The 25186-nt window shown below is 37.0% G+C and overlaps 1 protein-coding gene and 1 long non-coding RNA gene across 21 annotated transcripts in view; one reads left to right on the top strand and one right to left on the bottom strand.

The window, feature by feature from the left end:
- The window catches only part of ADD3 (adducin 3), a 132287-nt gene that overhangs the window by 83571 nt on the left and 23530 nt on the right, over positions 1-25186 (bottom strand). The window lies entirely within an intron of this gene.
- On the top strand, positions 1945-9494 carry LOC146397052 (uncharacterized). The gene is made up of 2 exons (XR_014826213.1): positions 1945-5263; positions 6375-9494. It is a non-coding gene; the product is annotated as an uncharacterized LOC146397052 (long non-coding RNA).

The following is a 25186-nucleotide window of genomic DNA, read 5'->3' as shown; positions in this document are numbered from 1 at the left end:
CTACAGCTCCGATTGGAGGTTCCCAGGCTAGGGGTCAAATCAGAACTACAGGTGCTGGCCTATGGCAAAGCCACAGCAACACGGGATCCAAGCCACATCTATGACCTACACCACAGCACATGGCAATGCTGGATCTTTAACCCACCGAGTGAGGCTAGGGATCAAACACGCATCCTCGTGGTTACTAGTCGGGTTTATTACCACTGAACCACAACGGAAACTCCCAAAAAGATAATATATTGAGGAATACTCACTGAAAAGTGAAAAGCTATTTTATCTTGCATTATTATTTGCCACAAAAAAGAAATATTCACATTAAGTCCAAAGAGAAACTGACATTATTTAAATTCACCTACTTTGAAGTGAAGCTAAGAGTATCCTTTTATTACCACTGATTTAAATGTGAAAATGTAGAAAGATGACTAATGGTAAATTGTTGAGTTTATTTTTCCCCCTTCTGCTATGATCTTATGCTCTCAGCCATCTGGATCGTGGATACTGTCCTCCTGGGAAGCTGTTTTATTTGCTCACTAACAAAAGTAAAAGCTCTATCATTCCTATTGTGTTTGTACAATTATTCTCATGTCCTAAAGCAGGTACTCTGCCCACCTCAGAATAGATTCTTCAAGGCCTTATTATTATATATTAACTCAACAGACTATGCTATATTTCCTTACAATATGGTTGTTTGTTACACTAATATCTGAACACTGGTTTCTTTAAGCTTTAAAGAAATTCCTCTGCTCTACTCCAACTTCTCCAGCAACTCTTGTCATTTTAAGGGCCTTAGTGTATGTGATAGTTAATTTTATGCGCCAACTTGACTGGCCAGAGTGCCAGATTAAACATTATTTCTGAGTATGTCTGGAGAGTGTTTCTGGATGAGATTAATATTTGAATCGGTGGATTTAGTCCCCAATATGGATAAGTATCATCCAATGCTTTGAAGGCCTGACTAGGACAAAATGTGGAGGAACAAGGAACCTTTTCTTTCTGCCTTGCTGTTTGAGCTGAGACAACTCATCCCATCTGCTCTCAGACTTGAGATTTACACTATAGGCTCCACTGGGACTTCAGATAGACTAAACTATCCCACTGGGTTTCCTGGGTCTCCTAACTTGGCAAATCCGAAGATGGCAGATCATGGGACTTCTTAGACTCCAAAGCATATGAGCCAATTCCTCATAAGAAATCTCTTTAGATAGACAGCTAGGTAGATAGACAGACAGATAGATATCCTATTGGTCTGTTTCTCTGGAGGACACTAACACAGTGTCTTTCATTTGAATCACTGTCACATTTTTTACTCCTCTGAAATAGTTTTTAAGCTTAAAAAGAAACTATTTATTCACTTATTTTTTATGTTTATAATACAAGCTATTTGTCAAAAGAATCACCATACTCTTAGGCACAGGAGGAGCCTGCACTTTAACTTGCCTAAGGAAGCCAATGTTTTATCCTAAACATCTGGTAGCACAGACCATTAGAATGAAGCAGACATCTTATGAGCACTGATTCTTTGGTGTTTTCCTCATGAGGGAGGTGGTCCTACCTCTTACTCATTTTTCAGTCTAAAAAAGAGGTCATATAAAAGATCTCCATAAAAGCACATTGTTGGTATATTTTAAACTTTTTTCAATTTACTTCTAAGTAATACACATGGTAAAAAATGTAAAGGTACAAAAAAAAAATAGTCAACTTACAACTGCACAATTTAGCCTTTTCTTTTCAACCTAAAACCCCTTTTGCCACTTTGTGATACTGTCCATATATTTTACAAAAATTATACAATGTACACTCTCTATATCTTGCTTTGTTCCATTTAATATTATCTTAGAGTACATTCTATTTCAGAATTTATAGATCCAAATTTATTTTCAAATAGTTGCACAGTATTCCATTTTAGGATATTTAAAAAAAAATTCTCCTTAATAGGCATTCAGATTTTTCCTTTTTCTTTTATAATGCTTCATTGGTAATCTTTATATATATTTCTTTGCACATATCTGTTAGTCCATCTGTAAGATCAACACCCAGAAGTGGGACTGTTAGGTCAAAGTTTATATAAAATAGTAATTTTAAAATTGTGGTAAAATATATTTGAAATTTCTCACTTTAACCACTTAAGTGTTAAACCCAGTGGCATTAAGTACGTTTACAATGTTCAATGTACAAACATCACTATCATTTCCAGAACCTTTTAATCATCCTAAACAGAAACTGTACACGGTAAACAATTACTCCCATCCCCTACTCCCCCATTTCCTGGTAATCTCCATTATACTTTCTGTGACTATGAATTTATCTATTCCAGGTACCTTGTATGGTAGAATCATATAATATTTGTCCTATAGCTGGCTTCTCCCAGCATAATGTTTTCAAGGTTCATCCAATGTGTAGCACTTATCAGAATTTCATTCCTTTTAAATGTCCAGTAATCTTCCATTGCATGTAAATATCCATTTATCTGTCAACACTCATTTGGGCTGTTTTCATCCTTTGACTGTTGTGAGTTATGCTACTATGAACAGTGGTGTATGAGTATCTGCTTCAGTCCGTTTTCAATTTTCTGGGGTATAAACTGGGTAGTAAATTGCTGAATGATATGGTAATTCTATGTATAACTTGCTGAAAAACTGTCAAACTGTTTTCACAGCAGCTGTATCATTTTACATTCCCTCCAGCAATTTCCAATTTCCCCACATTCGCACCAACACTTGTTATTTACCATTTTTAATAACAGTCATGCTGATGGGCATTAAGTGGTATTTTATGGTTTTGATTTGCATTTCCCTAATGTCTAGTAATGCTGAGCATCTTTTCATGTATTTATTGGCCATTTGTACATCTTCTTTGGAGAAGTATCTATTTGAATCCCATTTGTATCCATTTTTGAATTGGGTTGCCTGGTTGTTGAGCTGTGTAAGTTCTTTACATATTCTGGATATTAATTCCTTATCAGATACATAATTTGCAAATATTTTTCCCATTTTGCAAATATTTCACTTTCTTGATAGTGATCTGTGATATATAAATTTTTAAATTTTGGTTAAGTCCAACTTATCAATTTTTTCTTTTGTTGCCTGTGCTTTTGATGTCATATCCAAGAAATCATCACCAAATCCAATGCCATGAAGATTTTATCCTGTTTTTTTTTTCTAAGAGTTTTATAGTTTTAGCTCTAACTTTGGGCCTTTGACTAATTTTGAGGTAATTTTTACATGTGGTATAAAGGTTTACTTCATTCTTTTGCATGAGGACATCTGGTTTTTCCCAGCACCATTTGTTGAAAGACTGTCCTTTCCTTATTGAATGATAGTGGCATCCTTGTCAAAAGTTAATTGACCATACATGCAAGGGTTAATTTCTGGGGTGATATTAATTTTGACAGTGCCAAACTTCCCAGTCTACTCTTGAAAGGGCTTATTCAGTAGAAAAATGTGGCTCCAATGGTGATATTTTCCCCCTCAAAAAAGATAGGTTATTTTCACCATGTCTTTCTTCCCAATGACATTCATCCTTGATTGAAACAAGAAAAATTAAAAATCAGTCTGAGTAATTTAACCATAAAAATGGAATAACAGCCAAATGGGTAAGTAAAGTATCTAGAAACATTCAAATGTAACTTCTACAGTAAAAGTAGAAAGTCCTAAGGAAAGACTTTATACTTTAAAAATAGAGGAGTTAGAAAATACTGAGGTGGGGGATCTATTTCTTTACATGATAATATTAAAGCCTTCTATAAAAACATTAATTTAGATACAGCTGAAAATAAATACACCTTCTTTCAAAAATATAAATGTACAGATTTGAAAAGTTTCTATTGCATGATTTAAAAATATTGAAAACCTTGAGGACTACATTAATCCTATTTTTGTGTGTGTGCTTAAAGCTATTTCAGGAAAAAAACAAATTCATCTGGATTTAAAGGCTAAGACATGCAGCAGAAATTGACAGAACATTGTAAATCAACTATAATCAAAAAATAAATAAAGGCTGACTCAAGTAAAGTTACAACTACTGCAAGAGCAGGAAGAGCGGTCCACCCATAAAGAGAATGCAGAATGATTGAAAACTGGACTGGTCCAACAACCATACAGACCAACGTCTCCAGTATACAACTGAAATGCAAAAAAAATTACTATGTCCTCAATGGACTATTCCATAGCCTGGAAATAAGTTTTTTAAATCAACATTCTTGACCACTGAGCCAGGAGTAATCATTACTGGCCCAGTGCAGGCAAGTTGCCAAAAAGCTGAAATACATAATAATTCATGAAAAACAAAATAAAAAGTGACCCATTAAAACTCTGAAGTAAAAAAACATTCATTCTACTTTTTTCTCAAAGTTTTAATAACTAGTTTAGATGAAAATTAATTTAAATTTTCTTTGGTATGTGTATAATTTTAGACAAAGAACAAAATCAAATCATTTCACCATTAGTGGAAATCTTCTTATGAAATAACTGGATGATGGAAACTATTGAAGTAATATTTATTTCTAATTATCAGAAGAATTAGATTTGATTCTGGGATTTGAGATGTGAAAAAAACTGATGGAAAAAAGTACCAGACAAAATCAGTTATTACTAAGATTGTTATTATTAATATTGTATTAGTGTGCTCAATCTAAACTAAAATTCACATTCCATGTAATTCCAGAATATTTCCTGATTAAAAATAACATTATTTTGGAGTTCCCATTGTGGCGCAGGGGAAGCAAATTTGACTAGGAACCATAAGGCTGCGGGTTCAATCCCTGGCCTTGCTCAGTGGGTTGAGGATCTGGTGTTGCCGTAAGCTATGGTGTAGGTTGCAGATGCAGCTCGGATCTGGCATTGCTGTGGCTCTGGTGTAGGCTGGCGGCAACAGTTCCAATTAGATCCCTAGCCTGGGAACCTCCATATGGCACAGGTGTGGCTCTAAAAAAAAGACAAAAGACAAAAGACAAAAACAAAACAAAATAAAATATTATTTTAATTGAAGTTATTTTTTTCTCTTTTTAGAACATGAGGTTTTGGAGTTCCCTAGTGGCGTGACAGTTAAAGATCTGGTGTTGTCACTGCTGTGGCTTGTTTGATCCCTGGCCCAGGAACTTCCACATGCTGTGGGGTGTGGGGAAAAAAAAGGTTTTTTTTGTTTTTTTGTCTTTTTAGGGTCACACCCATGGCATACGTAAGTTCCTAGGCTAAGGGTCAAATCACACCTGTAGCTGCCAGCCCACATCATAGCTCACCACAACACTGGATCCTTAACCCACTGAGTGAGGCCAGGGCTTGAACCTGTGTCCTCATGAATACTAGTGAGGTTCATTACCGCTGAGCCATGATGGAAACTCCCAAAGAGGTTTTTTATAAAAAGATTTGTAGGATTATTTCTCACATAGTATTTCTCTTATAGATTATTTTATTTATAGGATTATTTATAGTTCACCTAATATATACTCCTAAACACCTCCAAGACACTTGGACAAGACTATATTTGACAAATATTTTCCCGTGAACCTACAAAACACTCTGTACTAGTCAAACCTCCTGAATGCCTCGGCTTCTTGTGATCTTCTGGCTGCCTTACTACCTTACTACCACTGTCCTCACTGCCTCCATTCTGAGAGGATAACACAGAATGTAATATAGTTGTGTTTTAAATTACCTTATTCTTCTTAATGTTAATGTGATTTCTAGTTTGTCCACCACAGAATAGACAACTGTTTTCTAATTATGACAAGCTCTGATCTAAACAATAAAAATGGCTTTAGAAACAATACTATTTGAAAACTACCGCAGAATTCCTTACCTACAATTATCCAATCACAAAGAATATTTTCAAAGAATGAGGCCTCCTTTTGCAACATAAAAAGTCATAAAATCTTCAAGGAGAAGATTTTTCTACAATAAGGAATTTAACACAGGGCCCATGGATCTCAAGAGCTTCTATGGATAAACTTCAGAAAAATTAATTTGGATTCTCTCAAATTAAATAGAAAAATTATATGTATGCTTCTTCTGGGGAGAGTCCATAACTTTCCTCAGATTCTCAAAGTGGCCTATGTCCCCAAAAGACTTTAGAAAGTGACCTAACAGACTGGGAGTTTTAAGTATGGCTTCTTGGGGTTCCCGCTGTGGCTCAGTGGAAATGAATCTGACTAGCATCCATGAGGACGCAGGTTTGATCCCTGGCCTCACTCAGTGGATTAAGGATCCGGCATTGCCGTGAGCTGTGGTGTAGGTCGCAGACAAGCCTCAGTTCCCATGTTGCTGTGGCTACGGTGTAGACCAGCAGCTGTAGCTCCAATTCGACCCCTAGCCTGGGAACCTCAATATGCTGCAGGTTTAACCCTAGAAAAACAACAACAACAACAACAAAAAAAATAGTGTGGCTTCTTTGGTACATACCTATCAGCTGTGACGTTATCTATCACAAATAACTTCTTGCTGATTTAAGTACTAAGTTTGTGAAATACTTGCTTTTTGAAATATGTAATGGAGCAGAACTAAAATTATCTTTATATTAACATAACTTATTTACTTGCATTTCTTGTGACAGAGAAAATCAGAGCAATGAAATGGTCCATAATTCTGAGCACACTCATGGAAATGTGCTGTGAATGCGAATATCCTACATTACACATGATCCTGCAGAAAAAAAAAGCTTAAGAACCACTGGTTTGACTTAATCTCCTCATTTTGTAGTTGAAGAAACTGAAAACTTAAGCTCAGAGATTTTAAGTGATTTGTGCAAAGTCACAGAGGAGTTCTGGTACTTCAATCTATGTAACCTCAAGCAGGGATGGGATTCGAATGGATCCCTACACTAGAATTTTTTAGTGTGGATTGTAGCTACAAAAAGAATGATTTTATACCTTGGTATCAGAGAAAGTCCTATCCTTGGCATACTTCTTTCACTCTGCACATTCACCTTGGGCAACCTCATCTGCCTCCTACAACTTACACAATCATTCTCCTCCCTAATTCACAAATTTCTATTTCCAATCCTGTCAAACTTCTTGAGTGTGCTTGGGATCTCCAATGTGCAATGCTCACTTTATATCTCTTACTGCTGTCCAAGTCTTTCAACCTTCATATCTGAAAAATCAAACTCACATTTCCCATACATCCTTCTAAAGAGACAGAAGAGATCTTTGATAAGTTTTCTTTCTCCATGACAGAAACCTAGAAGTTTAACTGGACCGTCACCTCTTATATCCATGTAGTAACCAATTCTTTCTGATTTTACCATTTTTCCTCTCAGGCCAGTCTCTTCCTCTCTATTTGTGAGACCACTGATTTATTTCAGGCATTCATTCACTCACTCTTGGGATATATAATAATCCTCCATGTCTTTGACCTTTCATCCCTGATTTTACTTTCAACATCGCTGCCAAAATGAGACTTTCGAAACCAATCTGTCCCAAAGCAACAGAAATAAAAGCAAAAATAAACCAACGGGACCTAATCAAACTGGCAAGCTTTTGCAAAGCAAAGGAAACCATTTTTAAAAAACCAACAAAAAGACAACTTATAGAATGGGAGAAAACAGTTTCAAAAGATGCAACTGACGAGGGCTTAATCTCTAAGATATGCCAAAAACCCAACTGAAAAATGGGCAAAAGACCTGAATAGACATATCTGCAAGAAAGACATACAGATGGCAAACAAGCACATGAAAAAATGCTCAACATCACTGATTATTAGAGAAATGCAAAACCAAAACTACTATGAGGTACCACCTCACACCAGTCAGAATGGCTATCAGTAATAAGTCCATAAATAACAAATGCTGGGGAGGGTGTGAAGAAAAAAGGGAACCCTCCTGCACTGTTGGTGGGAATATAAATTGGTACGAACAGTATGGAGGTACCTTAGAAAACTATACATAGAACTACCATATGACCCAGCAATCCCACTCTTGGACATATATCTGGACAAAACTTTCCTTGAAAATGACACATGCACCAGCATGTTAACTGCCGCACTATCCGCAATAGCCAAGACATAGGAACAACCTAAACATCCATCGACAGATGAATGGATTAAGAAGATGTGATACACACACACACACACACACACACACTGGAATACTACTCAGCCATAAAAAGAACAAAATAATGCCATCTACAGCAACATGGATGGAACCAGAGACTCTCATACTAAGTGAAGTAAGTCAGAAAGAGAAAGACAAATACCACGTGGTATCATCTATATCTGGAATCTAATATTTGGCACAAATGAACCTTTCCACCAAAAAGAAAATCATGGAAATGGAGAACAAACTTGTGGTTGCCAAGGGGGAGGGACTGGGATGGATTGGGAATTTGGGGTTAATAGATGCAAATCATTGCATTTGGAGTGGATAAGCAATGAGATCTTGCTGTACAGCCCTGAGAACTATATCTGGTCACTTATGATGGAGCATGATAATGTAAGAAAAAGGAATGTACATATGTATGTGTGACTAGGTCACCTTGCTGCACAGTAGAAAATTGACAGAAAATAACCAGCTATAATGGAAAAAACAGAGATCATTATTAAATAAATTAATTTAAAAAATAAAACAAACATCTATGATAAATAAATAAATAAAAGTCATACGCAAAAAAAAAAAAGAAAAAAAACCCCACAATCTGACCACATCACTCCTTTTCCTATAAACTCTCCTTTTCCTATAAACTCTTCAATGGATCCATTTCCCAAAGAATAAAGTCCAAATTCCTCAACGTGGTAAGTAAATTTCTCCGTGATATAATCTTTGCTATAAATTACTATCTGCTTTATACTGCAATGAAATAATGAGTATTTGAATTTGCAATTAACCCCTAATTATGGATAGCCATTTAAAAATTACTGTACAAGTATACATATACTAATCAGTACATACTAATTGGTGGATGTTTGCTGTATAATCCTGCCAGTGTGAATTTGTTCAATCATGTTTCAGGTAAGTTGGCCCATTAATCACCTCTCAATCTTGGCAAAGTTTTACAGGATCTATCTTCACCAAGTAGAGAAAAAAGCTACAGCACATTTTTCACTGAGTGTATTCTCATCCAAACCTCATTCAAACGAGCATTGCTGGCAATGTCTAACATCTCTTTACAAGACAAAGGTTGGAAATCTGTGAAAATATTAACTTCCCTAATGATTTACTTAAAAACAGCACTGGGGTGTTTGTGGTGGGCAGCCTCTGAGACGGCCACAATGATTCCACCCTCCTGGTATTGACATCTTTTTGTAGTTCACTCTCACATGTTACATGGTTGGTCTGGGAGAGCACTAAAAGCATATGACAGAAGTGATGGTGTGGAGTTCCCGTCGTGGCGCAGTGGTTAACAAATCCAACTAGGAACCATGAGGTTGTGGGTTCGATCCCTGCCCTTGCTCAGTGGGTTAAGGGTCTGGCATTGCCGTGAGCTGTGGTGTAGGTCGCAGATGCAGCTCGGATCCTGTGTTGCTGTGGCTCTGGTGTAGGCTGGTGGCTACGGCTCCGATTAGACCACTAGCCTGGGAACCTCCATATGCCACGGGAGCGGCCCAAGAAATGGCGAAAAGACAAAAAAAAAAAAAAAAAAAAAAAGAAGTGATGGTGTGCCTGCAAAATTAGGTTATAAAAAGACTATGGCTTCCATCTTAGATCCCCCTCAGGCCCCCCACTCACCCACTTGTTTCTAGGGAAGACAGTTGCCCTGTCTTAAGAACACTCGGACAGTCCTGTGTGTGGCAAAGAACTAAGGCTCGTCTTAAAGAACAAAGGTATGCCAACAACAAGGTGCATGAGACTAGAAGGAGATTCTCCAGCCCCAGTCAAGTCTTAAGATGGCTAAAGCCCAGGCCAGCAGCTTGACTGCAACCTCATGAAAGATCTTGAGCCAGAACCACCCAGCTAAGCTGCTCCTGGACTCCTGACCCACAGAATCCGTAAAATAATAAATGTTGTCTTGAATTGCTAAGATTTGAGGTGATGTGTTACATGCCAGTAGATAACTAATAAAGTACTTTGGATTTTGCTTATTTTATTTTTTACTTATTTATTTATTTTGCTTTTTAGGGTCACACCCACATCATATGGAGGTTCCCAGGCTAGGGGTGTAATCGGAGCTACAGCTGCTGGCCTACACCATAGCCATAACAATGCTAGATCTGAGCTGCGTCTGTGACACACAACACAGCTCAAGCGCAACACCAGATCCTGAACTCACTGAGTGAGGCCAGGGATCAAACCTGCAACCCAAAGGTTCCTAGTCAGATTCGTTTCCCCTGCACTACAACGGGAACTGCTTGCTTGTGTTAACACCAGAGAGTGCTTGTGTATACCTTCCTCTTAGAAATAATGAAGCACACAAACTCTTCCCCCATCTCTCACAGACCACCAGAAATCCCAGTCAAACTTGAATAAAACACCTACTTTTAAAGGAAAAAAACCCAAAAACACACACACAAATATATATGAACTTATGATTTTTGTCTCATAATAATTAGAATGCGTAACTTTGAGGCTGAAAACAAACAATAGGGACATTGAGTAAATCAACATATAAATTATCCTGAACCATATTTTATCTTCTAATCATAATTTTGCTAATTTTATTGATTTTGTAAAAATGATTCATGCTCATTGTTAAAATTAAAAACTACTGAAACATTTTTGAAAAGTTGAAAAAGTCACAAATATAACAACTCAGGGAGTTCCCATCATGGTGCAGCAGAAACAAATCCGACTAGGAACCATGAGGTGGCAGGTTCAATCCCTGGCCTTGCTCAGTGGGTTCAGGATCCGACATTGCTGTGAGCTGTGGTGTAGGTCACAGAAGCAGCTTGGATCTGGCGTTGCTGTGGCTCTGGCGTAGGCCGGTGGCTGCAGCTCCAATTGGACCCCTAGCCTGGGAACCTCCATATGCCGCAAGTGCAGCCCTAAAAAGACAAAAGATCAAATATATATATATATATATATATATATATATATATGTATATATATATATATAAAACAACTCAAAGATAAATCATTGTTAACTTTTGGTAGACATCCTTCATACACACATAAGGACATCTATCTCTTCTTATATACGCATAATTCATATACTAAACTTTACATGCTATATATGCTACTCTGCAACCTACCAGTCTCATTTGTTGTGATATCTTTCTAAGAAAATAAAAATCATCATTGTTAATGGCAGCATTGTATTCCAACATCATATGTAGTTACCGAAAGTTATTTGATCAGTTCTTTTCAAACTCAGTTTTTTCTTAGTTTCACAGTTTTACAGATATAATTTTCATCCTTATGCATACAACCTTTCACATTTGTACTCTGCTGGTCAATTCTTTGGAGTAGGATTGAGTCAAAGAGCATAAAACATTTTAACACACACATGAACCTTAAAAAGAGTACATCGAGACAATGTGCTTTTTAAAGAGCACTAGGATAGGGCAGATATCTTTCATATCTGTTTAGAAATAATACTGAATGGAGTTCCTGCTATGGCACAGTAGGTTAAAAATCCAACTGCAGGGAGTTCCCATCATGGCTCAGCGGTAAAGAACCCGACTAGTAACTACAAGGATGTGGATTCAATCCCTGGCCTCACTCAGTGGGTTAAGGATCTGGTGTTGCCATGATCTGTGGTATAGGTCTCCAATGTGGCTCAGACCCTACGTTGCTGTGGCTGTGGTGTAAGCTGGGAGCTATACCTCCAATTTGACCCCTAGTCTGGGAACTTCCATATGTTGCAGGTGTGGCCCTTAAAAAAAAGAAAAAAAAAAAAAAAAAAGAATCTATCTGCAGCGGCTCAGCGGCTCAGGTCACTGTGGAGGCAGATTCAATCCCCAGTCTGGTACAGTGGGTTAAAAGATTCTGTGTTGCTGCAGCTTCAGCACAGGTTGCAGCTGTGGCTCAGATTCAATCCCTAGCCCAGGAACTTCCATATGCACTGGGTGTAGCCATTAAAAAATAAATAATTAAAAATGAGACAGTTTGTAAGGGCTGTATAATATTCTAAAAGTAGTTAATGACCAGGGGCAAATGATAAGCAAACACTTTAATAAAACAAGATACAAAATTATTTTTACACTGCTGTCCCAGGTTTGAGCCCTAGTTCCGACATACTGCTATGGGTCCCGTCATTGTCTCTCTCCTCCCTCTTTCACTGACCAGTTGCAAAAGATCCAAGATCCTATGCAGGATCTAGAGGTCCTGGTGGATGGAGCCACTATTTGGATGATCCTAGTGACCCTGGTTCTTAGAACCACCCCTCTCCCCACCTACACTGAACTAACTCCACATCATGAAACGTAAACCACTGCATAAGTCACTGAATTTTAGATATTTATAAGCACTGATAGCCTACTCTAACATAATAGGCTCTCTCTGAGGGGTGGTTTATTCTTAGTTTTTACTTACTAACTCGTATCTGTATTTTCTAAACATTTTACAATGGGCTTGTATTATTTCTAGAGTCAGAAACAAACATTATTTTTTTTAAAAAATACTGCCAAATACATAGACAAACACCGTATATGTTACATGACAGCAATTTCTTTGGATTTACATAGATTTTAAGTCACCAAAAACGTTAGGATTTAGAAAATACTCTATCCCATTAAATTTCTTAAGAAGCTGAACTATGGGGCTAGTTACTGAGTGTACAACAAACTTTCCCTTCATGTCAGTGTCAAGAACAGCAGAAGCCCTGGAGCAAAATGGAAACAGTGGTCAAGTGGTCTGCAAAGGGCTGGCTACATGACCTTGGGCAAGTCTGGGAAATGTTGCATAGTAAAATGAGAATGCTGAACTAGATGACATCTAACAGTTCCTTACATTAGCATTTGCTTATTTCTAATGATGCTCCTAGTGCTCCTATAACTCTCCATCCCCCAGAAACCTACCTACTCGTTCTTAGGACTCAGTACATATCCATTTCTGGAAAGTAAAAAAGGACTAATCTGATTAACCATAGACAAGTTGTTATCTTGGATGGGACTGAGATAAAAAGAGCTGTACTGTTTGTGGCTAAGACAACAGCTGCTTGAAGAGGGAGAGTCGTTTCTCCACACCTAACTTCTAATTCCTGCAGGCTAGTCATGGCATTACTTTTGAATGCTGGGCAATGATCTGCATACCCCTCTACAAAACACTACCCTCCTGCCTTAAAACGCCAAAATGAATTTAGAAGGTCACATATATGACAGAACCCCAGCGAGTGGGAATTGTCTATTTAGAAGTTGAAATGAATGGTAACTAGACTTGTGGTAGTGATCACTTTGTAGTATGTACAGATGTCAAACTATAATGCTGTATACCTGAAACATACAACATAAAGAAAAAAAATAGAGGTTTTCCTAGGAAGGACAAGGAGTAGGAGGTTGAAGCAGAATAGGTATCTAAAGCTGCTCAAGAATTTCCTGAAGTCTTTGGTGGAAGATAAGGATGACAAGGCTGTTCCTGAAGCTTGATGCCTGCGCATGGCAGTGGAAGCGGAGACCCCTGTGCAGGTGCTACACAGAGCACTTCCTGAGCAGTGGAAGAAACATCAATCTCCTTGGACACACTCAGTGGCAATTCCCTAAGAAGTCATTACTACAGCTATTGCTACAGCTCTCCAGAATTATCTTTTGTTGCACACAGTCACTGTTTAGGGCATGATTGTGCAGGAGGCTGAGCAGGATCCACTCCTGTGTCAACCACCTCATAGGCCCAGAAGCTCCATCCTACCTCTCAACAACTTTTTGCCTTTTCTCAAGCAGGAGTAAAGCATTTTTCTTATTAACCTCTTTGAGCCATTAAAGGACCCTGTTGATACTATATATACATGACTCAGAAAGGCTACCTATATGACTTTTGCCTAAAGATTTTCTGGTAGAGCCTACACTAAGGAGCAGCCAGAACCTTCTTTGGATTAAGAAGAGCAAGAGAGTTTTAAATTTCCACTGAAATAAAGAGTCTGACTCTATTTTGATATTTGACTTCATTTCCCCCAAGTTTTAATGAGCTACAATTGTTACTTAAAAGCTGCACATAATTAATGAATATAATTAGGTGAGTTTGTTATATACTCACCTAATTATATATATAATAAGCATCACCACAACCTAGGTAATAAATACATCCATCACTTCCAAAACAAACAAACAAACAAAATTGAAATGAGACAACTTTAAAAGGAAGATGTATTTTCTAAACTATGAAAGAGAATGTTTACATGAGAAATATCAAAACTTAGAGAAAGCAAAAGAATTCCAAGATTGGTTAAAAAAATACTGTATAGATAAAAATTGACTCCACCATATAATGCTGCCTCACTGTAGATGGTTAAAAATATATATAAAGGAACCAATGTAGGAAAAGCTAATAAGAGGGCTTCTGGAACAGTCTATAACAGAAGATGGCTAGCTTTGACGGGGACAGTGAGTGGCATGAGGACAGAAAGGAAAAGAGAAGATTCAAAAAGACTCCCTAGTATGGGGGGGGGGTTCTCAAATGTGGTCTCAGAATAGCAGTATCACCTGAATATGTATCAGAAATGCAAGTTATTGGGCCTTACTCCAGACTACTGAATCAGAAAGTGTGGAGGTGTGGCCCAGAGAACTAAGGTTGAACAAGCCCACCAGCTGCTTCCAATTCCTGCTAAAATCTGAGAACCATTAGTCTAAAAGGCTTCAGTGTTATCACTGCCCCTCTACAGTAGCTGAGATAGTTCCACAAGTGCAGTTGCTCTTTAGTCTGCTAGTCTAGCTTGGCTTTAAAAATTTTTTTTTTAATTTATTAAAATATAGTTGATTTACAACGTTCTATCAATTTCTGCTGTACAGCAAAGTGACCCAGCATACATATATATTCTTTTTCTCATATTCTGTCATGTTCTATCACAAGTGACTGGACATTGTTCCTTGTGCCATACAGCAGGACCTCATTGCTTATTCATTCTAAATATAATTTTTGGCCATGCCTGTAGCAGGCGGAAGTTCCCGGGCCAAGGATCAAACCTGAGCCACAGTAGTAGTCGGAGTTGCTGTGGTGACAACTCTGGATCCTTAACCCACTGCACCATAAGGGAACTCTGGCTTTAAAATTTTTGATTTTGTTTCTGTGGCTGAGCAGTTCTTTTCAGTGGCATTATCACTCTAATCTTTAGGTTTCCTCACTAAGCAAAATCCTTTGGATGGACTCTCTGACCAAAAGAAACTGTGTAGATGAGATTATCTTATGTTTCCACAAGAGAGAAAGTTTAAGGATCTTATACTTTCTAACATAATACTAAGAGAAAAAAGTTTCATATTTCAGTAAGAAAGAATCCTACCCTCAATTCCATTTGGGGTTTGATGGTCTAGTCATAAATACTACCTAGCATTAAACATGCCATTTTTAGTTATTCAGCAAATGGCAAGCCAAAGCTAACTGATACATGGTCTTCCAAATACAACTGAAAATAAATGTCTCATGGTTTGATTTAGTTTGGTGGCTAATGGTAAAACAACTATTTCTTTTCTAGTAGAAGGTTATATTTATCCATTACACACCCCAAAACCTGAAACGTGGCTGGCTAAGCTTTTTTGGTTTAATTTAAGGTATGTACTGGCTCATACTAAGGAAGCTTGAATATATTTGGTATTTTCTATTACTCACAATATGACACAACTTTCCAGTTTTCCAACCTGGGGATAATTTAAGATCTACATTTAAAAGAAAAAACCTCAGATGTCACTTTAAAGGAATTCATAAAAAGCAAGAAATGCTTTAAATCCATGATGTATATTCAGGTTAGAGGATATTAAGAGTAGGCTTTGTTATACATAAGTAATTTGTTTATTCTTAGGATGTCACTGTCTAAGTTGACAGTCTCAAAACCTCATTTCATAGAATTAATTATATGGAAATATCTTGGCTTACTGAAATCTTTGGTTTTCCTTCCAGTTCAAATGAAAACATTTACGGACAAGTTTGTTACCAAAATGTCTCTTTACCCAATAACTGAATTTAAAACATTACATTTTATTTTATTCTTTAAAAAATATATAATTTAAATTAGAAAATAGCCTGTTAAAGAAATTACCTGGTTTATCAAAAGTAAATGTAAATTTTAAAATATTAGGAAAATTGGAGTTCCCACTGTGGTGCAGCAGAAACAAATCCAACTAGTATCCATGAGGATAGGATGCAGGTTTGATTCCTGGCTTCGCTCAGTGGGTCGGGGATCCAGTGTTGCTATGATGTGGGTTACAGACTCGGTCTGGATCCCTCGTTGTTGTGGCTGTGGTGTAGGGTAGCAGCTGTACCTCTGATTCGACCCCTAGCCCGGGAACTTCCTTGCTCAGTGGGTGGAGCTCTAAAAAGCAAGAATAAATTAGTAAGTAAAGAAATAAATAAATAAAATATAAAGAAAATTACATCTACAAAAAACATCAAAAATGCCCCCAATGATGATGTCAATATCATGTAAAGACATACCTCATAGAAATGAAAATTTCTATGTAAAGTTATAAATTTCTATGTAAAACTGTCTTATAAGATAATTGTAAAACAAAAGTTTTAAACGCAATCAAAATATCCCCCAGGCCAAGATATCTATGACCTCCAAAATAATTTTAATTGTGATTTTAAAAAAAGAATAATCACAAAAATAAGCTCTGTGATCTGCCAGCACCTTACTTAAGAGCATTGTTTCCCCCAGTGTATTCTAAGAAACAAGAGTTCCACGGGATATGAATACATTTTACTAGAGAGACGGACTGATTTCCCTGGCCTGTGTGACATAATTTGCAATACACTGAGGTTTTTTTTATTTTTTAAAGGTAAACCCAGTGCTTAGCAATACTTTCCAGTTTCTACTACGCTAATATGTATTATAAGCCTTTCTTTAAAAGAAAGAGTGCAGAAAGCAGTTTCCCAAACATGTTTGGAACTATTTTTCCTGGTAACTCTTTATTAATGATCTACAGAGCATACTGTGGGAAACGCTACTCCATGGCATGAGGTTTCTAACACAAACATGAAACTGTGTATTAACACTTATATTGGGTTAATCTTGAGGTTAAAAAGGAGCATATTACTTCTTCAGGTCTAAATCCTCATCAATGGTGTTTGAATTCCTTTTCATTTGTGAAAAGCAGTCTTTGAGCCTATCTACCAGCTCATCTTAAAAAAAGTATGAGTTTAGAGCTTATTCTACACATAAAGTTAGTTGCCTACAGCTATTAGATTTATCCCATCTGTACCTCAGTGTCTTTTTTGTTCACAGAGATTAAGGCGAAGCAAGTTATGACCCCAGGAACTCAAAATAGAAATGAGAACAAATGAGGACAATACAATGAACCTATTGTCCCTGCTATTTATTATTTACAAAAATGCATGAAGTATTTGCATTGCATATTTTACAATGTTTACACTATATGCATTTCAATATAGCACATGAGAACTTTAAAATTAAAAATTAGTTTATTTTAAAAATAACTATACTTCAAGAACACTGCTCCTCCTATGAAATTCCATTCCCCTGAAATGGGCTCATCTGATTAGCACAACTGATCTGCCAGCTGGATGGATCCCAAGTAAATTTCAAACTGGCATCTGGCAAAATATCCCTGTACTCAGCATTTTACATGGAATACAAATTAAAGATGCACCCTGGGATTGCTGAGAACCCAACAACATGAATATATTCAATGTATCCTCTTTATGTTAAATATGCAAGATGATCAGTTTAAATAATACTTCAAATTCTGTGCTTGAATTCTGCTTACATTCATTCTGTGTTAGTCTGTTGTGGACTGGATTAAGAAGACTGCCATCTGGTAGTTATAGCAACCCTTTACTAACTTGGTCGGAAGTTGAAGCCTCATGAGCCTCAAAGAAATGCAAACTAGGTTTATTACTATGAATATATCAAAATCTTTTTTAAAACAGTCATTGAATAGGGCTTTTCACTTAAAGAGAAACACCGTGTGTGCTTGCACATTCATGCATTATATAATTGACCTACAAAAGTCAAGTTTTAAAAGGGGTTAAAGGGATGAATGATTGAATTAAATAAGCAATTAGGTCCTCATTCCCTTCACCCACAAGGCTGCCTCTGTCCCTTTCATAAAGCCTAGGGATGAGAGCCAAATTAGTACTACTTGTTGGCCATTTAACTCTAACTTCTCTTAATCATGTGAATGTTCTTGGGTGGATTTTTTTCCTCTCAATGAACTTTTGGGTAAGCAACACTTCAAATGAAGAGTAAATAACAGTATAAAATATTAATAACATGAATATGGCATAGGAACTTACCCAAAGTGTTTTCAAATTCATCACAATCTTATCAAATCAAGAAGGAAAGCCAGGGAGATAGAAAGACAATGATTATCTCAAATTTTATAATTTCCTAGCATTATATAGTTAGGGCAGTGGTAGAGCCGGAAAAACTGAATCCATACCACTGAGTTAGAAATGTTCTTTCTAGTATATCAGTTCATTCCTGAAATGAGTATTTTAGTTTACATAGCTTTTAGTATTATAAATACAATGTGTGTATATGTATAAAAGGGCTTTGCATTTAGAACTTGCCCAAACCTCCCTGTGGCCCACTTCCAGTCTAGTTTTACTCCTTGAACCTCTTTGACCTTTCTTTTCTCCCCTTATTTTCTCAAAGTCAATATCACTTGCTTGAACCTAAGTGAAGGCAGCAGAGTAAATGCAGCATCCAGGCATTCAGAGCACTCATGAGTTATGATTACAACTACTCTCATTTACAGAGAAGCATGACAACACATGGACTATTTCCTTCTGCTCTCATTCTTAATGCAACAATGTCAAGGACATAGCCATTAAAAGATGACCTAGGATTATAGAAGACTTATCCAGCTCAATACGCTTATTCTATCCCATTATTTTACTTCAACTCCCTTTGACTCTAAAAAACCCCTTCCTTATATGGCCAGTCTCTGAAGTCTAAGATTTGATATTTCTAGCTTTCAGAGAAGTTCTCTTCTTTTCTCTCTTCCTGAAGTTATCTGAAACATTCTTTGCTGATTGATTTTCAAGGTGGAAGAGATGCTCTTTCACAGGATTATCTAGCCTGCTCAACAGACTTAAGCTTAAGTCTCTCCATTAATGTCTGGGCCACTCACTAGGCACTAGACAAGGGAGGAAGGTGACCTGGAGTGAGAAGCACTGAAGTTATTCCCTAAAACAAAGGAAATCAACTTAAACATCAGTCAACACCATTTGGCAAGGGACCCCTTCATACATAGCACTCTGTTTCAGACTAAAGTATACACATAGTTAATGGGAAACATGAATAGAGCATAATACAGCAGAAAGAACAATGATCTGGGATCAGAGCTCTGTGATACGATCCTGATTCCGCCACTTACTAGCTGACCCAGGGCAAAGTCACAATGTATCTTATTCTCTTTTGTCACTTATAATATCAATTTTGCAGAACTGAAGTGAGGATTCAAGATTTTATGTAAAGGACCTAGCACAGTACCTGGTACATGGCAGTGCCCAATAAATAGTAACTATAAAAAATTTTTTTTAATCATCTACCTTCAATAAAAAGCTGGTCAGGAATGAGCAACCATTAGAGGTGATGGGCAGAGTAACTTTTTAAAAAACATAACTCATGAATTGGGAGAGTTAGAGAAGAAGGAGAGAGTGCGGCTGTGTGTAGGCAATAGCTCTCAAAACAGCACTATAATATAATACGAAGTGGTCCAGCCAAGTCTGCTGGAATAGCTGTAGTTAAGGCATCCTGGGGGAGCATTCCCTGAACCTCTGTAAGCTCCAAACAGCAAGAACACAACATAAACCCTCTGGTTTTTATAACAGCATTGTCCAATAGAAATAAAATGTGAGCCACGACTGCTTTTAAATTTTCTAGTACTCATACTAAAAATGTAAAAAGAAACAGGTGAAATTAATTTTAATGATATATTTCATTTAACCCAATATATATCAAAATATCATCATTTCAACATGTAATAAATATTAAATGTTGAGTTATTTTACAGTCTTATACTAAGTCTTAGAAATCTATTGTGTGTTTTACACTTAACAGCACATCTCAGTTTAGTCTAGCTACATCAAGTGGTCAGTAGGACACACAGCTAGTGCCTGCCATACTGGACAGGAGGGCTCTACAATCCTGACACCACATTCTTTGGCCTAAGAATCTACCCTACTTGTTACTCTATTAGCCTACTAGGGGTCTTGAAAGCCTTGTTATAAAAAGATCTCACCTTTAAAATGTAAACATCTCTGGAAAAGCAGTGAACTAATCAGCTAACATTTCAACAAGGATTATCTGATATAGGTTAGCCACCTGGAAAGTCAAGAGGAAGAAAGCAAAAGAAAAGGAATCTTAAGGAAACTAGAGACTTATTTTGCCTAGTTCACAGGTTAGCCTAGGTTCACGCCACTTAATGCATCTCCCAAATCTTCTTTAGGTTGCCTAGCCCCAGGTTACCATTATAACAAAAGCTCACACAACCAGGTATGACAAAAACATATACAAGGATATAACTAGTAACACCTGTAGGGAGCTGTAAGAAATTGGTAGAGGAACGCCAATCAATCAGTAACACTATTCCTAGATTGTCCTTGAATACTTGGCAGAGTGTATTCCAATCAGGTCAGTGCCTTCAAAATTCCAGAATCCTGGAAGAACTTTTAGTAAATAAGACCTCTGTAAGGGGTCACTAGAATAATGTAAAAAGTCTAGAGAATTTGAAAAGCTGATAACTATAAGAATATTTTATCTTAGGTGTCAACGACAACCCATGTATATGGATATTCACGCCTTTAGTTTTGTTTGTTAAAGTTCATTTATAACTGTAAACAACTTTCAATCAGTTAAAAAAAAAAGTCTGTGTCATATGGCTTTCTTTTTTGCAATTCAAAAAGTACTTTCAAAGTATGTAATGTAAAGTGCAACCAGATGTTATTGGCAAAGAAATGAAGCTTCAAATGTGACCGATTTCCAAAAACATTACCACATATGTGGCCTACACACTGGGTGCATATAAAGCTTTGAAAAGTTCATATCTAATCTAATCATCTATCCGAACACTCCTCACTCTCCCACATTTCAATGATGTTTCAATTTTACAAATAAAGTAAATCTCTCAAAATGCATAGCAAATCAGAAATATTTGTATGATTGAAAACTCCCTCCTCCTAAGTAGATTCAGAACATGCTATACAGAAAAACAAAATTCTATCTAAAAATACAAATTGATGTTAATGCCTGAGCAAGAACAATAGGTCACTTGCATTGTAACATAAAGCTCAGTCACCAAGTGGCAGTTTTCCTTTCATTTAGAAAAGTTTTCCTTATTTCCAATTACTACACAAGTTTACAATCATCAGTATACTACTCTTCTGAAAACTAGCCTTCTGAAGTAGATGTAAAACATATTTAGATTCAAAATTGCAATAGCCCTTGTGATAAAACTTTTAAAGAAATGGAAAACGATGCACTTGTATAATACCTAGAAAAAGATATTTCAACTATTATGACAATGTAGAGTATGAACTATTTCACATCATTACTTAGTGAAACTTTCAAGTAATGGTCCTGAATTAAAATCTCAATTAACTGCAGTGTTGAGGAACTAGTTTGTTCTGGACAAACACTGAATCCTAGTTACTTTAGCAGATGGGATGGATTTCTTTACTACATTACAACATTCACTTTAGGCAGCCCCCTTCCTCTTCCTCTCACAAGCAGGGATTAGGGAGTGGGGGATCTAAGTAAGCAACAATCATTTACTCAATATAAATATATTAAGCACCTTATAGGTACCAGGATGTATAGATACACAGGACGTACTTCACTTACATCATCTTATTTAAACTTCATAGCAACTCAAGAGATAGGTTATTTTTATCCCAATTCTACATATGAATAAAGGCTCAGAGAAGCAAAGTAACTTGCTGAAGGCCAGCAGGATTCTAAGCCAGAAGTGTCTGACAGCAAAATCTGTCCTATTTGTACTATTTGGTGCTGACTCTTCCTTTTCTACTCTAGCTCTCGCTGTCTTCACTTAACAGACAACCAACTGAACTTGCCCTCTAAAGCTCTCATTCAGTAACACTGGTATTTCTTCAGTAGTACTAATTTTTGGTTATCACATTGCAAAGGTGAAAAATGGTTAAAACAAATATGATTGAGAATTGTTTGTTTTTTCTCTATGGAGTTTTTCATTTTCCACTCAATTATAGAAAAGCATACATCAAGACAGATGGCAAGACTTTAGTTCCCTTATAGCGGAAGAATCCTCAACACTAATGTGGCACAAAAGAGAAAGACGTTCTAGGGCTGCGCTGTATAATTTGGAGGCCACCAGCCACCTATGACCACTGAATACTCGAAATGTGACTAGTTTGAACTGAGATGTGCTTATAGTATAAAACATACACAGGATTTCAAAGGCTTGGCATATAAAAAAGAGCAAAATATTGCTTCACTGAATCAATATTTCAATGAATCAATACTTCATTAACTGTCTCCAGACATGTTTCTCTGAAAACTCCATCTTGTCCTTCTTTACTTTATCCCATCTTCATTCTTTACTTTATCCAATCTTCTTGCTTGATCATCCACCCATAGCCCCTCCTCACTTGATCTCATCTAAAGAGCACAATAAAAGCAGTGTGGTTTCTTGAGGCAGTGCTCTTGGTCCCTGAGACCTTGAGTCCCCCGGTTCCCACCTTTACTGTTTCTGTGTCTTGTTTTATGTTAACTCTTTTCCTCAAGTTCTACAGCACCCGTTCTTCAGCCCCGTCCTGCTGAGCTGGTCTCGGCAATTAATATTATGTGTTGAAAGATAATTTTTTTTAAGGATCCACTGCAGTGACAACACCGGATTCTTAACCTGTTGCACCACAAGAGAACTCCCTAAAGATAATATTTTTAAGTCATATTAAATAAAATTCACAAATTTCTCTGTATTTTTTTAACATGACTACTAGAAAATTTTTAATTATATTTGTATTGGGGGGGGCAGCAATAGTCTATGGCCTTCCCATGAGACTTCAAATCAAACTATGCAGGTAGTTTATACAAAAGCCATCCCTGAACAGAAGGCCCAAACCCTTATAATTAAACCTCTTAAAAGAAAATGTGGTGGGCTATCAGAAGAACAACACTTTGGGAGTTCCCGTCGTGGCTCAGTGGTTAATGAATCCAACTAGAAACCATGAGGTTATGGGTTCGATCCCTGGTCTTGCTCAGTGGGTTGAGGATCTGGCGTTGCCATGAGTTGTGGTGTAGGTTGCAGACACGGCTCGGATCCCGCGTTGCTGTGGCTCTAGTGTAGGCCGGAGGCTACAGCTCCGATTAGACCCCTAGCCTGGGAACCTCTATATTCCGTGGAAGCGGCCCTAGAAAAAGGCAAAAAGACAAAAAAAAAAAACCAAACAAACAAAAAAAAAACTTTGGCAAAATCCATATAAGTAATTATTAATTAATTATTCTGATCAGAAATGGTAAATAAATGTTACTTCTTACAGTAACAAGCCAAACAAACATAGCCTTCTCCCCATCCCCCCAAAACTCCAAATCTTAAAAGACATCATTCCAACTTCTGGCTTCATATACATTTATGAACATATTTATCTTTATTGCTTAAGACTTGTGCAAGACACCAAAAACTCTTAGAAGAGAACATAATAGGCAAAACATTCTCTGACATCAACCATACAAACGTTTACTTAGGTCAGACTCCCAAGGCCACAGAAATAGAAGCAAACATAAACCAATGGGACCTAATCAAACTGACAAGCTTTTGCAAAGCAAGGGAAACCATTTAAAAAAAACCAAAAAGACAACCTATGGAATGGAAGAAAATAGTTTCAAAGGATGCAACTGACAATCTAAGATACATCAACAATTTATACAACTCAACAGCAAAAAAGCCAACAACCCAACTGAAAAATGGCAGAAGACCTGAATAGACATATCTCCAAAGATATACAGATGGACAACAAGCACATGAAAAAATGCTCAACATCACTGATTATTAGAGTAACACAAATCAAAATTACTGTGAGGTACTACCACATACCTGTCAGAATGGCTATCATTAACAAGTCCACAAATAACAAATGCTGGAGAGGGTGTGGAGAAAAGGGAATCCTCCTACACTGTTGATAGGAATGTAAATTGGTACAAACACTATGGAAAACAGTATGGGGGTACCTCAGAAAACTAAATATAGAACTACCATAGGACCCAGCAATCCCACTCTTGGGCATATATCTGGACAAAACTCCTTGAAAAAGACACATGCACTAGCATGTTCACTGCAGCACTAGTCACAATAGCCAAGACATGGAAACAACCTAAATGTCCATCAACAGATGAATGGATTAAGAAGATGTGGTATATATACACAATGGATACTACTCAGCCATAAAAAAGAACAAAATGCCATTTGCAGCAACATGGATTGAACTAGAGACTCTCATACAAAGTGAAGTAGGTCAGAAAGAGAAAAACAAATGCCACATGATATCACTTATATCTGGAATCTAATATATGGCACAAATGAACCTTCCCACAGAAAAGAAACTCATGGACTTGGAGAACAGACTTGCGGTTGCCAAGGGGAAGGTGGGGGGAGTGGGATGGACTGAGAATTTGGAATTAATAGATGCAAACTACTGCATTTGGAGTGGATAAGCACAGGGAACTATTTCCAGTCAGTTGTGATGGAACATGATGGAGGATAATGTGAGATAAAGAATACACACACACACACGCATGACTGGGTCACTTTACTGTATAGTAGATATTGACAGAACACTGTAAATCAATGGAAAAAATTAAAATCTTAAAAAAGAGGTTTGCGCAAAATACTAAGGTCTTCATTGTGAATGTTGATTGTAGGTATAGTAGACCACAGAAGATACAGGAGTCAAAGTGCGCCAACTTTAGCACCTACCTAGAACTCACTGCTTCCAATACACCCCTAAAATTCCTTTGTATGCTTAATCATTTGGTTCTCTTCCATTAAAGGACAGAAGGAATTTCAGCTAATTGAAGTTTCTATTTAAAAGACGTTTTATTCTCTATAGAGCAAAATCTTAGGGGAAAGAACCAATAGAAACTTAAAAAATCGATAATTAGGAGTTCCCTTGGTGGCGAAGTGGTTAACGAATCCGACTAGAAACCATGAAGTTGTGGGTTCGATCCCTGGCCTCACTCAGT

Source organism: Sus scrofa, chromosome 14 (assembly GCF_054392235.1).
Source record: "Sus scrofa isolate SSC_HxYL_T2T_F1_AM1 chromosome 14, Sscrofa_HxYL_maternal_Yorkshire_Landrace_v2.0, whole genome shotgun sequence".
Taxonomy (NCBI): Eukaryota; Metazoa; Chordata; class Mammalia; order Artiodactyla; family Suidae; genus Sus; species Sus scrofa.
This window is presented reverse-complemented; position numbering and strand designations above follow the sequence as displayed.